This window comes from Podarcis muralis, chromosome 11 (assembly GCF_964188315.1).
Source record: "Podarcis muralis chromosome 11, rPodMur119.hap1.1, whole genome shotgun sequence".
In the NCBI taxonomy this organism is placed as follows: domain Eukaryota; kingdom Metazoa; phylum Chordata; class Lepidosauria; order Squamata; family Lacertidae; genus Podarcis; species Podarcis muralis.
Genome location: NC_135665.1, coordinates 47,279,318 through 47,294,832, shown reverse-complemented (window position 1 = coordinate 47,294,832; position 15,515 = coordinate 47,279,318). Strand labels below are relative to the sequence as shown.

General features: G+C 45.1%; 1 protein-coding gene across 2 annotated transcripts in view; it reads left to right on the top strand.

Annotated features, from left to right (window-relative positions):
* The first annotated feature begins 1,288 nt into the window (after nt 1-1,288).
* NIM1K (NIM1 serine/threonine protein kinase) overlaps nt 1,289-15,515 on the top strand; it is a 32,531-nt gene continuing 18,304 nt past the window's right edge. The window contains exon 1 of one of the 2 annotated variants that reach the window (XM_028747926.2): nt 1,289-1,448. The gene's annotated coding sequence lies outside the window, so the exon portion shown is untranslated. Of the gene's footprint in view, nt 1,599-15,515 lie in introns of both variants that reach the window. The other variant, XM_028747927.2, reaches the window with a different exon arrangement.

The following is a 15,515-nucleotide window of genomic DNA, read 5'->3' as shown; positions in this document are numbered from 1 at the left end:
CCTTGATGGCAGAAAGTGAGGAGGAATTAAAGAACCTTTTAATGAGGGTGAAAGAGGAGAGTGCAAAATATGTTCTGAAGCTCAACATCAAAAAAACTAAGATCATGGCCACTGGTCCCATCATCATCTGGCAAATAGAAGGGGAAGAAATAGAGGCAGTGAGAGATTTTACTTTCTTGGGCTCCACGATCAATGCAGATGGTGACAGCAGTCACGAAATTAAAAGACGCCTGCTTCTTGGGAGAAAAGCAATGACAAACCTAGACAGCATCTTAAAAAGCAGAGACATCACCTTGCCAACATAGGTCTGTATAGTTAAAGCTATGGTTTTCCCAGTAGTGATGTAGGGAAGTGAGAGCTGGACCATAAAGAAGGCTGATCGCCAAAGAATTGATACTTTTGAATTATGGTGTTGGAGGAGACTCTTGAGAGTCCCATGGACTGCAAGAAGATCAAACCTATCCATTCTGAAGGAAATCAGTCCTGAGTGCTCACTGGAAGGACAGATCGTGAAGTTGAGGCTCCAAGACTTTGGCCACCTCATGGGAAGAGAAGACTCCCTGGAAAAGACCCTGATGCTGGGAAAGATGGAGGGCAGAAGGAGAAGGGGACAATAGAGGACAAGATGGTTGGATAGTGTTCGCGAGGCTACCAGCATGAGTTTGACCAAACAGAGGGAGGCAGTGGAAGACAGGAGTGCCTGGCGTGCTCTGGTCCATGGGGTCACAAAGAGTCGGACATGACTAAACGACTAAACAACAACAACAACCTAATGACTCTGTACCTATATTGCCCCACCTTGAGCGGGGTGTGTGTGTGAGGGCATTGCTGCTCCCAGTTTTCCAGCTTGCCTCTTCTTTCCCTCCACCCAGCTTAACAATACTAGTATGTTGTTGTCGTTGTTGTTGTTGTTAATAGATTTCATGTACTTCTAATTGCTCTTTTAAATGAATGGTTCCCCCGCCCCCAATGTGGCGTTTCTTGTTTTTATATGTAAGCTGCCTCCAGCCCCTTCAGAGGTGAACAGGCGTGGTAATTACACCAAAGTATTATTATTATTAATAGCAATAATATCAATAACGATGAGTAACGAGGCAGGCAGAAATCCAACAGGTGAATCCTTTTCGCAGCCACGCCATTGCGCACGCGTTGCTACAGAAACCAGCCCAAGGCGCGCGGCCGGCCACGCCCTCCCTGCGAGCCGATTGGTTCTCCCGGCGGTTCTCCCTCCCCCTTCCTGGGGCTCCCTCCGTGCTGCCCGCTCTCCCACGCCGCCGCCCCGCCTTTCCCCTCGTGCCTGCGCCTCCCGGCCATGCGCGCACGCGCCTTCTTTGGCTTTCCTGGCGGCGGAGCGAGAGCGTTTCATTGGCTCCCGAGTGGCGCCTGCAATGAACACCCTGCGGCGCGCGGCTGCCCGCCTGCTCCTCCTGGTTCCACCTGCCCGGCAGGTAAGAGGCGTGCAGGGCGCTGCGCGAAACCTCCAGAGCTCAGCAGGGCTTACCTGCAAGGAAGGGGACGCCGGCGGCATGCTGAGGGATGGAGTGGAGCGGGAAGGACCGTGGGTGGAAGGTCCCGGGTTCAATCCCCGGCGTCTCCAGGTAGGACTTGGGGGCGGGGGGGGGGGTCCCCTGCCTGCAACTGTGGATGGAGAGCAGCTGCCAGCCGCTGTGGGCAGTTCTGAGCTGCACTGAGTCCTGGGAGTCCTGGGTTCAAATCCCCACTCAGCCACCATGAAGCCCGTGGGTGACCTCAGTCCCGCCTACCTCACAGGGCTGTTGGGAGGAGAGCAAGGGGAGCGGGGGGGGGACGCCACCTTGAGCTCCTTGGAGGAGACGTAAAAGGCAGGATATAACACTGTGATGCAATACTGAATGGGTACATAAGGCAGCTTCCTCTCTTTGTCCTACACACCTGCAAATATTTGGGATGAAGGGCTCCAAAATTAGGAACCCGGAGGTATTGTATGCACACTTGAAATAATGGACTTTGTGGTCTGCCTACAATGCGTTCTATTTAAGTTGCTTTGGGCAGCTGTTGTGCATCTTGCAAATTAACTGTGGAAGCAATCATTGGGATCAAGAACAGGTGGTGAACTGGGTGTTTGTGTGTACACATCTATACTTGCCGACTGAAGTGGATTCTAGTCTACAAAAGCTTTGCCGTAATCCATCTCTAGGGATGCCACAGGACTCCTTGCTGTTCTTTCTCCTGGTGGATGGAGGAGGGACATAGTTTTATTATGTGGTGGATATGCAGCGTGTTCCTGGGACCATGTCACCCAGACAGAAACTCAGCTTTGCCTTGGTGCATATGCCATCTCTTTTGTTAGTTCTGCATCTTAATGTGGCAAATGTGATCTGTTCTGCGTAGTAGTTGTTACGAACCAGCTAAGGGTTGCCTATGGACATGCATCCTGCAACCCTGGCTCAATCAGGTTAGCTCACTATCACTACTTATACATGAGTGGGTATCTATGCCATCCATTCTGCACAAAATTGTTTTGGACAATACTGTTGTGCATGCAGGAAACCTGTTGTGCATAGAATTGAGGACTGTATCTGTGTGGTGTATTTGTTTTACTTCCAAACACCTCAAAATAAACACATCAACACATATTTTTAGGGATATGTTGTTGTTGTTTTAAAAATCACATTAGAGAATGCCCTTTATGGAGGATGCACCTATGGTATTTATTTTTTTGTACTGCCTCTATTATGATTCCACTGGCAGACCTGCTCCTCTAGGACTTCAATAGTCATCCATTTGGCCTCTGTGAGAGTAGAGTTCACACTTGATGGGCCACTGGACTGACCCTATAGGTTCTTCTTAAATTCTTATTCAAACCTGTCTCTCTCTCCCTTTTAGAGTTTACCATCATGGAAAAAACTTCTCGTTGTTATTATTTTTAATGGCTACAATTTTACAGCATGTGTTTTTACAGCTTAATGAACCTGGGCTCCCTTTGTTACACATGTACCCAGTGAAACAAACAAACGAACAATAATAAATTTCATTGGATTGACTTTGCTGGAAACATGTCCTGGGTGTTGTTGCTGTGCTGGAAGCAGATCTCTTCTGAGAGGATTAATAGGATTCAATTTCTATTTGTTGTCCTGACAACCATGACTCCACATCCCCGTTTGTTCATCCACGCAGGTTAATCTAATTTCAGGATTAGCTCATCAGTATCAAGCCGCAGCGGGGGAAACATCTGGGATCGATGCCATGGGATTAATTAAAAGGAGTAACACGCTCATATAGGGCTATTACACTCTGTAATCCAGGGAAGTATTAGCAGTGGACTTTCAGTGTCCTCAAACTGTGTTTTGGGTATTAATAGGATTCCTTTCAGTCTTATCGGGCGGGGTGTGTGTGTCAGTATTTGTGTACTTTCTTTGTTTGATACACCACTCTTTTTTAAATCATCATAATCCCAGAGCAGCCTACACAATGAAACATTAAAATAGGATAAAAAAACATAATGTTACAAAAGTTGGGTGTCACCGCCACTCTCTGTTGAGACTCCAGGCACCCGCCCCAGGGGCTCTGCTTCTTTGGAGAACTGAAGACAAGGTGGCAAAGCTTACAGAGAAGCTCAGAGACAATGGCAGTGAGAAATTTAAAAAAAGATTGGGAAACATTTATTGTATATGTACAAAAATATGGTATACAAATAGAAACATTGGCAGGCTTTGATTAAACCTTTGCAAGTGTTAAATAATGAGTCCAACATAGGCAATTTTAATATTAATGTATGATGGTAGTTTGTTAAATATTGATAATATAAGAAAAATAAGAAAAAGAGGTTTTATATAAGAAACCATACTTATTAAGAAAAATAAGAAAACATGCTTATTTAATGAACCAGAAAAGGAGAAGGAGGGAAGTCAGGAAGTTAAAGAGAACCTCCAAAATATGTCTATATATACTGAAAATGTGTCATGATTAAGGTTATTTATATTCTCTGTTTTATTTTTTGCTTTATTTTCCTTTTATCCCCCCCACCCCCCGAATTGTATTATCTATATGGAGAATACTTGCTGAAGTTAAAATTCTAAAATCAACTAAAATTATTTAATAACAATAAAAGATCGAAGATGCGGCAGAGACTATCATAGCTTTAAGAAATATGATTTATTCACATATTTGCACCTTCAGTCTGCCCTCCCTGTGTGTGTGTGTGTGTGTGTGTGTGTCTGTGTGTGTGTGTGTGTGTGTCTGTCTGTGTGTGTGTGTGTGTGTAAGCACATGCACAAACACACACCAAACACAAGGAATCTCATTCTGTAACTACCTAAAATTTCTCAGTTTGTGGGAACGGCAGCAAAAAACAGAGGTTTCTTTGCCTCTCAAGCACAGCGGAGTTGGGTAGCTTTGGACAGTCGGCTTCTCCTGTCAGAGGCAATATGCCTCTGGGTACTGCTTGCTGGGAATCACAAGTACAGTGGTACCTCGGGTTAAGTACTTAATTCGTTCCGGAGGTCCGTCCTTTACCTGAAACTGTTCTTAACCACTTTAGCTAATGGGGCCTCCCGCTGCCGCCAGAGCCCGATTTCTGTTCTCATCCTGAAGCAAAGTTCGTAACCTGAAGCACTATTTCTGGGTTAGTGGAGTCTGTAACCTGAAGCGTATGTAACCCGAGGTACCACTGTATGTGTATATGCTGTAGGGGGCACTGTTGTGCTCAGGTTCTGCTTGCAAGCTTCCCATGAGGATCTGGTTGACTACTGTGAGAACAGAATGCTGGGCTAGATTGGCCTTCAGTAGAATATTCTTATGTTCTTAGCTTTGTCCCTTTTGCTGAGTGCAGGATGCAGTTGCACAGGAGGACCCTGCTTGTAACTTTGCTGCATCTGAAGCAGCCTCCCACTTTGGGGCAGCAAGGCAACTTCTTTCATCGCATAGTCTTTACTTCAGCAGACTACGAATAAACTGCCCCCTGCCCCTAGGAGGAACATGGAGTTGTATAGGCTCATAAATGCCTATGGCGGGAAAGTTAGCGCTATAGGGCTGATGGATTAATGTGTCTTGTTCCCCTTTGTTCTCTCTTGAATAATATGGACTCAGGGTGAGGCAGACAGCTAATCTCTGGAGCATTAAGTAATTGCTCTCAGAACTGCGCCTTCGAGCTCGCCTTTTGCTTCTGTGCGCACATGTGAAAAAACAGTGCCGGGTTGTGGGAATTCTCTAAGGGTTATGGGAACTTTTTAAAGCAGCTCTTTCAAACCGAGGACCCTTTTCTTATAATCTCACGGAGGAGCCCAAACCTCGGAACTGAGGGGTAGGCAATTTGCATCTTAATGGGCTCGTTGCATGCCTGTAGTATTATACTTGAAGTTGTTGCCTCCTTCTCCCTGCACGGCTACCCCGCAACGCACTCCAGATCAATGGGGCAGAATCTAATAAGGGCCAGTGAGAGCCCAAGCCTCTTTTCTATCTCACACACAGTGTAGATTCAGCAGCAGCTTACAAATGACTGCTTCTGCTCCTCCTCTCTGTCTCTTGTTCCTTCTCTCTCTGGAACTCAGGACACCGTACTGGAGGTTTCCAAGCACCCTTTCATTTCGGGAACTGGTGCTGCTGCACCCAATCCTGCTTAGCTTCAGAAGTGTCACAAAGCAGCGTGCGATTCTAAGGGAGTAGTTTGAACATACGCAGCTGGCGTGCTTTGTTTTGCGGCAGTGCCACAAAGGCAACTGGCGCGGTTTGATGGAATGCGCCCTATTTTAGGCCACCCCTTTTTCCCATCCCTCCCTCCGCTGCACCTGATGGCGCAGCTGCTGCCAAGTGGCTTGTTAAACATGTGCTGTGGGAGCGCCTGGGGTTCTCTTATCCAGTTCCCTCCTCTGTATCTAGCCTCAGTTCTGGAGCCGAATTCGAGGGTTATAGAAAGGGGAAATTCCATTCACAAGGAGGCAGGGGAAGAATAGTTTATGGGGAAAGTGTGCTAGCCTTGGGTTGAAGAGTAGTGAGCATGTGAACTGGGCAGCCAACTTCTTCTTGCTTGGGCTCCTTGCATGATGTAGGGACCCTAATTTTCCGCAGCTTCTACCTTGCATGTGCAGGCACAATGAGTTCAGGAGGGTCTCTGCTTCAGTGGCCCTCCAACTTGAGGAGGAGGGGGTGGAGGAGGAAGGGGACTGGATTTAGCACACTCAGCCCCACAACAACCCCTCCTTTTCTGTGTGTAACCCCCCGAATGTCTACCATGCCCAAATATGGCTTGATTGATCATGCCATCTGTAAGCTTTATTCAGGTTCCTGAGACTTTTTGAAATATTGGGTGATGAAAGAATTCTCCTGGTCTTCAGGTAAGACTGGTGTGTGGCACAATGGGCCTAGCAGTCCCCATTTGCCACTTTTCAAATTTCCCCTCTGCTATGTTTTAGATCAGGGGTCAGCAATGTGCAGCCCATGGGCCCCACGAGCTGCCCCCAAACCGAGTCGCTAGCTCGGTGAGTCCCCTGCACACCTCACTATACCGGCTATGGGGTTGGGGTGCTCATCTCGCTTTCAGGCCGAGAGAGCTGGTGTTTGTCCACAGACAGCTTTCTGGGTCATGTGGCCAGCATGACTAAACGGCTTCTGGTGCAACAGAACACCGTGACGGAAGCCAGAGTGCATGAAAAGGCTGTTTACCTTCCCGCCACAGTAGTACCTATTTATCTACTAGCACTGGCATGCTTTTTGAACGGCAAAGGAGCTGGGACAAAGCGATGGAGAGTTCACCCCATCTCGCAAATTCGAACAGCTGACCTTCCAATCGGCAAGCCCAAGAGGCTCAGTGGTTTAGACCGCAGCTCCACCCGCATCCCTTTAATTAATTAATACCCTTTGTAAGAGTAATTAATACCCTTTGAAATATGGCTTGCCTGATATCGAAAGTGCATGGATTTAAAATCCAAGCCAGTGGAGGATGGAACGACATGCAGAACAGTCAACTTTGCAAATACAGTGCAGTACCACTAAGAAGAAGTCAGGCTGGTTTTATGAAAAACATAAATATCCACAAGGATTGCGTCTTTGTAGTAATAGTTCGGCACAGCAGCCTTCTCTAGCTGTTTTTGTGCTCCAGGTGTTTTGGACTATAACTCCCACAAAGTTGCTATCAGCACCAGCTCACTGCAACAACTCTTAACTTTAAAACTTTTTGTTTGGGTTTCTTGTCTTGTAGAACATTGTGGGACAAAAGACATCATGGCTTTGACTGCAGAGGTAACCAGCAAGGATAGATGTTCTGGCATACTGCCCAAGTGGGAAAATACTGGTTCCCTAAATGGTCCTGTGGATTGATGATAAGCCATGTGCTTTAAAGGCTGTGCCAGAAGTAAGAGGTTTGATTATGTCTGCAGGCAGGTGAAGAAGAAGAAAATGGCCCCAATTCTGAATCCTGTGTTTACGAATCTTAACAAACGTTGACCTTTGGAGTATGAATACTACATGATGATTTTAAAAATGGATAAGATAGAATAGCAATACAGTGGTACCTCGGGTTACATACGCTTCAGGTTACAGACTCCGCTAACCCAGAAATAGTACCTCAGGTTAAGAATTTTGCTTCAGGGTGAGAACAGAAATCGTGCTCCGGTGGTGCGGCGGAAGCAGGAGGCCCCATTAGCTAAAGTGTTGCTTCAGGTTAAGAACAGTTTCAGGTTAAGAACGGACCTCTGGAACGAATTAAGTACTTAACCTGAGGTACCACTGTACTTCTTGACTCTAAAGACAGCATTTTAAAATAACAAGAGCCAGAACAAAGTAACTTGAACAGCAGTAAGATCTCAAAGGGTTTAATGAGAAAGCATGGTTTTTCAATGCTGCCAGAACACAAGCAAAGAGAAGCGAGATCATCTAATCTCTCGGGGGCAAATAAGTTCCATGAATGTAATAGGAGGCTTAGTTCAATAAAAGGCACTCTTTGCATGTTGCCGCCAAACACACCTCAAAAAGCTGATATTAAAAGATAGGCGGGTTCACATGGGGGAAGATGGTTGTTCAGTATCTTGGCCCCAAGCTGTTTAGGGCTTTAAAGGTAATTAACAGCACTATCTGTATAACCTTTGTTTGTTTGTTTGTTTGTTTGATTGATTAATTAATTAATTAATTAATTAATTAATTAAAAAGTATTGCAGGGAGGATCCAGGGGGGGAAAAACAAGCCAGTTTGTTAAACATTTGTTCTGGGTGAATTGGTGGGATCATTTATTAAAAGCAACACCAAATGCAGCACACTGAAGAACAAGCCTTGCTGCAGAGGAATCAGTGTGCCTTTTGCAAAAGAAAGTCCTGCCTCCTCAACCTTAACTGTTCTTGGGGTGTGTTGACAAGCACATGGGTAGGAATGGTCCAGTCAGTGCTGGATTTACATATGGGCTGAGTGGGTTGCACCCCATGGCCTCCTAGTCTAGGGAGTCCTTGACCTCCTGCCAATTTTTTAATTTTTTTAAAAATACAAGCAGATTTTACTATCTGGGCCCAGTTGCTTAGTAACAGTAAAGAAGAACAAGGTTTTGTTTTCATAATCAAATGCTATTAAATTTGGACCTCCCAAGGTCTCCTAGTCGAGGGCCTTCAGTTGTTTTAATCCAGGCCTGAGTAAATTTAGCAGTCGAGGGGTAGGCAGATTAGTAACTGGTTAAAGAAGAGGAAGCAGAGAGCCAGTAGCAGAAAGCCAGGATTTCGTTTTTGTTTGGAGCTCCTTTCCAACTTGTATATTTTTCTTCATCCTTCATACTGATTCCCATTCCGTCTCACACTCCGTTTTCCTTTCTCTGCCTTAAAGAGGTATGTGCAAAATACCTTCCAGGGTAGTATAAGGTTGTCTTTATTAAAAGCAATGAAATGTACCTGTCAGCAAGGGCTCTCTTGTATTGTATGATAAATATAAGCTGCATTTCCATTCATAAATTGTTTTTTGTCGGCTTCTGTTGTTATTCGAGATGTTCTGCTGTGTTTTTAAAAAGCTATATAAACAAATGGTAAGGACGTGGTCACGCTGCAATTTGTCTTGCTGCTGATAGGGCAGGCAGAGCAAGTGAGCGGGCACAGCATGGACCAGATGAGCTGCAGAGGAATAGGCAGGGCAGGCTGGGGCAGCTCCCCAGCAATGGTCCTCTTCTACTACCACTGCCTACCTCACACCAATGCTGCTATTTGGCCTCAGCAGTGTCGGAGGCCAAGGAGGGAAGCCACAACAAAGCCAGGAAGGTTGCTGGAGAGCGGTCCTACTCTGTTCTTCATGTTCCTCTGCAGCTCACCCACGCCATGTTTTGAGATATCTGTAAGGGGAGCAGGGGTGCAATTTGGGCATTCTGTAAGGGAAGGGAGGGGTGGTACCCGCTGCTCAACTTATATTTAAAGTGTGCTGCGATGTTTTTAATGTTTCCCCACAAAATCATGGAAACGGAAATGTGGAGAAGGAAGGAACCCTAAGGGTCATCTAGTTCAAACTCCTGTAATGCAGCAGTCAGCTAGGGGTGGTTCATTTCATTTCTATGTTTTAGGAGATGCTGAGTGGGGAAGCGGTTTATTATTAGAATTGAATAAATGCATTGACTAAACGGGATTGTCTTCACCGAGTTTTCGCACAAGGTTTTCCCCTCTGAGGTTTTGAGGTCCCTAAATATCAGAGGCCACTAGACAGCTGCTTAGCCTGCCTCCTGGTATATCCAGCCCTCCTGCTGCTTCCCTATAATATTTGGAGGCTACCAAACAGGTGTCATTACTTGTGGCAGGCTGATATGGGAACAGCATTAAGCAAATCCAGGGTGGATTAGTCAGTGAATGAAATGCCAGAAGTACTGTATTAACATGGATGTAAAAATAGCTTTGGCTATTTCAGAGCTTTGGTTGCTCTGTATTAGCTTGCAGGCTCCGTTCCACATTAGAGGCTGCCTGTCACTCTGATAATTTGGAACTCTGGGGGGCAAAGGATTCTGACTTGCTTTTTACAGAGGCTCCAAACATTTTTCATTTTGGATCAAAACTGTTTCTGGGTACAGAGAAATACAGTGAGTGCTTCACTCAGGATCCAGATTGGCTGACATTGACAGGTAAATGGAATGGGAATGGTGAACTGTAGCTGGTGTGGATTAGGGCAGAGTTTGGGTATGTTCCTGTGTGTTCAGTGGATTCGATGAACAGAGAAGCTATTAATTTCTCATACCTTAATAGTGAATGTTTTAGTGCCATTAACAAGTACGTTTAATTACGTTAGATCAAAAGCTTGTTTAATTTCACAGATGCAATTAACTTACAGAGGTTTTTATCTCCTTAATTTCTGTGTGTGCAGTGGATGTGAGGGAACAGAAGCAGAAAGAAAAGTGGCGCATTTCTCAGACGCTAAATAATGAGTGTTGACATTTTTTAATGATGTTATTAAATCATGATAGGGTTAGGATAACCTGTTTCTTGAGCACTCATCCTGGTTTGCTTTCGCAAAGCTCACATGGAGGTTAAATTATATCTGGTTTTTAGTGAGCATGCATTCAGATTTGTTTTCAGAGTGGTTATGCAACAATGAGCATGCATCCTAATTTGCCTGCTTCCCATTAATCATTCATCCATTCCACAGTTTTTGGTACATTTCATCACCACATTCCAAACCGCAAAAGCTCTGTTTTTTAATAAGTGGCTTTGTTGCATTAGGATGTACAAACCTAAAGTTCTGGTGTGCACTTTAATGTCTCCAGCAAAATAGTGACAAGCACTGTTTGCGTTGGATTAAAAACCTGCGTAATTTCACAGGAGAAATTGACCTCAGTGGCTTTTATCTCTTTCTTGCATTTGAGATTGCAATTGGACACCCAGAAAGAGATCCAACCCATCCTTTTTTAGGACTTGGAGGTCCAAATTTGCCAGCGTAGTGCATTCTTGGCTTTCGCAATAGTAGCTTATTTTAGGCTGTGTTTCAAATGCCCACGTGCTGCATTTTGGGGGAGAAGTCCCACCCATTGCATCATGTGGGACTGGGAGATGGGATCTTTTCACCTTTGTTCATTATCCCATTGAGCGTATTTAGGCACCAGGTTCAGAAGATCATGGTTCACCAGTCTTTTTATGGGAGGCTTGTAGATCTGCTTGCTCTTGGATTTGGTCTCTTAATTGCTCTTCATTTTTGTTGCTGCTGCTGGCTATTTTCTCAGTTTTTTCTTTGGATCTTAATAATAATTTAAAAAAATAATAAACCTTTATTGTCACTACACCACCTGTGTGCACCCACACATACACTTGCTCTAGTGTTGGGTTGGTTTTATTTTGATTTGTTAGCCACTCAGATGATCCCATTTGAGACTGAAGACTATAGGATACTAAACAAATACAGTGGTACCTCGCAAGACGAATGCTTCGCAAGACGAAAAACTTGCAAGACGAAAGGGTTTTTGGTTTTTTGAGTTGCTTCGCAAGACGAATTTCCCTATGGGCTTGCTTCGCAAGACAAAAACGTCTTGTAAGTTTGTTTCCTTTTTCTTAACACCGTTAATACCCAGGGTGCATTAGAGGTGCAGTTGCGACTTGACTTCGAGGAGCAACTCATAGCACGCGGTGTGGTAGCCTGCTGGAGAATGTTGGGGCCACTTCTTAAAATTACTGCAGACTTAATACAGTGGTGCTTCGCAAGACGAAAAAACTCGCAGAACGAATGAATTTCGTCTTGCGAGGCACCACTGTAAATGCTATGGTTGACAGCTCACTCCCATATAAGGACCAAGTGGTGGTGCTGGGGAGCCTTCTGACCTTGGGTAAGATCAACGTAATGCCATGCATTAGCTCAGTCAGCTATTTCCCCCCCTCTTTCCCATCCTCCTTTTGGCTTGAACACCCAACTGTATGAAAAGTTCTGTGCAATTTGCAAGCTTTCATCTTCTTACTTGGTTCATAGAAAAGGTCTTGTCTTGCCCGTTCTACTTTTGCATTAAATCACCTGGGGTATATTTTTTGTATTATGGTAAATGGAGAAGAAAGATGCCCCTCTACATATGGCAAATCACCCAGCAGATTGTAAGGGGAGGAGGTCATATTTGTCTCGTCCCTGGCCATGGAGGGAATTGCTGATCAAAAAGGCTGCTGTTTTCATTTCTTCCACCAGTAAGCAGCCAGGAAAGTTTCTTCTGACCTGTTGGGAGCTTCTTAGTATTGCCCAGCTGCTTTCTCCTGTGATCTTTGGCTGAACTAATCATCTCAGCATGACTAAGCAGCTTCTGGCGAACCAAAGCAGCACATGGAAACGCTGTTTACCTTCCCGCAGGAGCGGTACCTATTTATCTACTTGCACTTTGACGTGCTTTCGAACTGCTAGGTTGGCAGGAGCAGGGACGGAGCAACGGGAGCTGACCCCATCGCGGGGATTCGAACCTCCGACCTTCTGATCGGCAAGTCCTAGGCTCTGTGGTTTAACCCACAGCGCCACCCGCATCCCAACTCTACAGCTTCCAACTCTACAGCTCAATTATTCATGCAATGTGGTAAGCCAAACTATGGCTTACCGAGATGGCACAAACACACAGGCTGTTGGCTGCATCTTGTGGTTAGCACAGCAAGAGCTTAACTGTGAGACCCAGTTCAGATAACATGATAAGCCCAAGGCTTGGCTTAGCTTAGCTCAGCTCAGCAGAGCACTGCAAGAGAAGGACCAGGGAGGAACAAAGCAGCTATGGAGAGCTTCTTTCCTGCACATTAGCTCAGTCTCATGCAACCTATGTCTCAACTAGGTTTCAAACCTAAATAATTCTGCAGAAGAGGGACGTGTTTTCATTCATTTCAGCCATAGTTTATAAGAAGACATAACCATGGAAACGTAAGTGAAAATAACATAAATATATTAATGGTTCATCATACTACAGTGGTGCCTCGCAAGACGAAAAGAATCCGTTCCGCGATTCTCTTCGTCTAGCGGTTTTTTCGTCTTGCGAAGCAACCCCATTGGCGGCTAAGCGGATTAGCGCTATTAGCGATTTAGCGGCTTAGTGGCTATTAAAGGCTTAGCGGCTTAGAAAAGGGGGGGGGGCAGAAAAAAAATCGCAAGACTAGCAAGACGTTTCGTCTTGCGAAGCAAGCCCATAGGGAAAATCGTCTTGCGAAGCAACTCAAAAACGGAAAACCCTTTCGTCTAGCGGGTTTTCCATCTTGCGAGGCATTCATCTTGCGGGGTACCACTGTACTTGCTTGGCAGAGAAGTCTACGTATCACTTTGAGAGTTTTTGCATGGTAGCTCTCCAAAGAGGGGTGGGGGAGTGTTCTAATAACTCTCAGCATTCTTAACAAGCTACACTTCCCAGGATAATTTGGGGGAAGCCATGACTGCCTAAAGTGGCGCAATACTGCTTTAAATGCATAGTGCAGATGGGGCCAAACCCTCCAGTACTCCCTCTGCTAAATGAACCTTGTAAATGCAGTGGACCCTCTGGATACGTACCTTTCGGGTTGCAAAAGTGGCAAACCCGGAAGTGTATACTTTCGGGTTTTGCCATGCGCAGAAGCGCTCTGTGTGCCGCACACATGCACAGAAGTACTCTATTGTGCCACATTCGTGCGCAGAAGCAGCACTTCCAGTTACGGACTTTTCAGGTTTAAATACGAATTTAATTCGTATCCGGAGGGTCCACTGTTCAGAGCTGGGCTTTCTCACTGCTGAGGAAGGCTGGCAAACAGAGGGAGTGAAAAATTACATTTGCAATATTTCATGAGGTTGATTAGCAAAAGTAATTTCAAAAGACTAAAGGCGATCTGAAGGGGGGGCAATTTTAAGATGTATTCTGTTTTATTAGAACCCACATTGATGTGGGCGTGAACTCTGCATTTCAAAGGAATTGAATAAATCTCATCAAAGGCTTTGATAAACCAAAAATCTGGAATAGTAATGAGATGCAGTCATGAGAGGCTCAAATACTAGGTAGGTCGCACCTGGTTGTTTTTTATCATGTAGAGTAGCTAAAATATTTAGACGAAAGGAGGTCATAGTTTTGCAGGCTTTCTGGGTTGTAGGCTTTGAAAATTACATTAAATTCTCCCCCTTTTTTTAAAGCTAGCTTAGGATTTAACCTTTTTTAAAAAACAAAAAACTATATTCTTTGTGGACTTTGTATGAATGGAAATTTTGCTTGGATCAGTGATTTAGCACCACACTGCCAGTTAGGGTAAAGTTAGCCCTAGGGTAGGTTACAGCTGGTACGGTTAGAGCAGGGATGGCCAATGGAGTGACCTCCAAATGCTCTTGGAACATCTCCCATCATCCCTGACCTCAAAAAGCTGGGGAAGCAGGGTTGCTTCGGGGATCCGACTTGGCTGAGTTCTCTTCCAAACATAGCTACTGGTCCTCCAAACCTGTCTCCCCCAACCTGGCGCCCCACTCTCCCCCACATTTTGGACTGCAACCATCGCTGACTGCATGGAAGGCTACTTCAAAGGCTGCTCTGAACTTTATACCTCTTCAGCAGAGGTAGAAAAACACTCCTAGTAATTGCAGTTTCACTTTGCATTAAAACACACACAGTTGCATCTTCTTGAGTTGAAAGCAGTGAAAGCTGGGATTACTGTAGCAGGCTGTTTAAAAGCCGGTCTTGCCAACTGCATTCAGAGATTTAAGAGCCTGTCAAAGGGTTGTCGCTGGTGCTTTGGTAATTGGTGTGTGGATTGCCCCACTGCTAGCTATTTTTCTTTGGCGGTGTTTTCATCGTTGGGTGAGTTTAAAAATGAACGAGAGGCAAGCTCAGTTTTCTTGAGGTAGTTTGCATTAGCTGTATGCAGTGATGGACCAATTTTGGGCTCGGAATAATTTTTCGTGTTTATATTTATTCATTTAGAAAACCAGCTCAATTTAAGCTGTTTTCTAAATATGGAAATAAATAGGGGGAATTATTGTGAGCCCAATTTGAACCTCATTGGGATCCCAATGTTTCCAGAAGTGTGATGGGTTCTGAAAACTTCCCTAGTCTGCACCCATAAAACCCTCTGGCCTGTTGACATCTTTCCCCTATCTGGTCTGGAAGCAGTGGCAGAGAAGTTGTTAGAAGCCTGCCTGATAACTGCTGGAATATTGCTACAACCACTGCCTGGGAAATGTGATTTCCATGATGCCCAATGCCCCTATTGGGGACTTGGGCACCCTAAAAAAATCACATACCCAGGCTCCCTGGCACACTAAATTGCAGCAGTCACCAGAAAGGAGAGATGCTTCTAGTGAGAATGGTTAGAAGTGGGGTCAGCAAACTTTTTCAGCAGGGGGGGCCGGTCCACTGTCACTCAGACCTTGTGGGAGGCCAGACTATATTTTGGGGGGGAAATATGAATGAATTCCTATGCCCCACAAATAAACCAGAGATGCATTTTAAAGAAAAGGACACATTGTATTCATGTAAAAATATACTGATTCCTGGACCATCCGCATGCCAGATTTAGAAGGTGATTAGGCTGGATTCGGCCCCCGGCCTTAGTTTGCCTACCCATGGGTTAGAAGCTGGAAAGGAAGCAGGTGGGGAAGATTGCATTTCAAGCTGGAGAAGATATTGTAGAGCATCAATA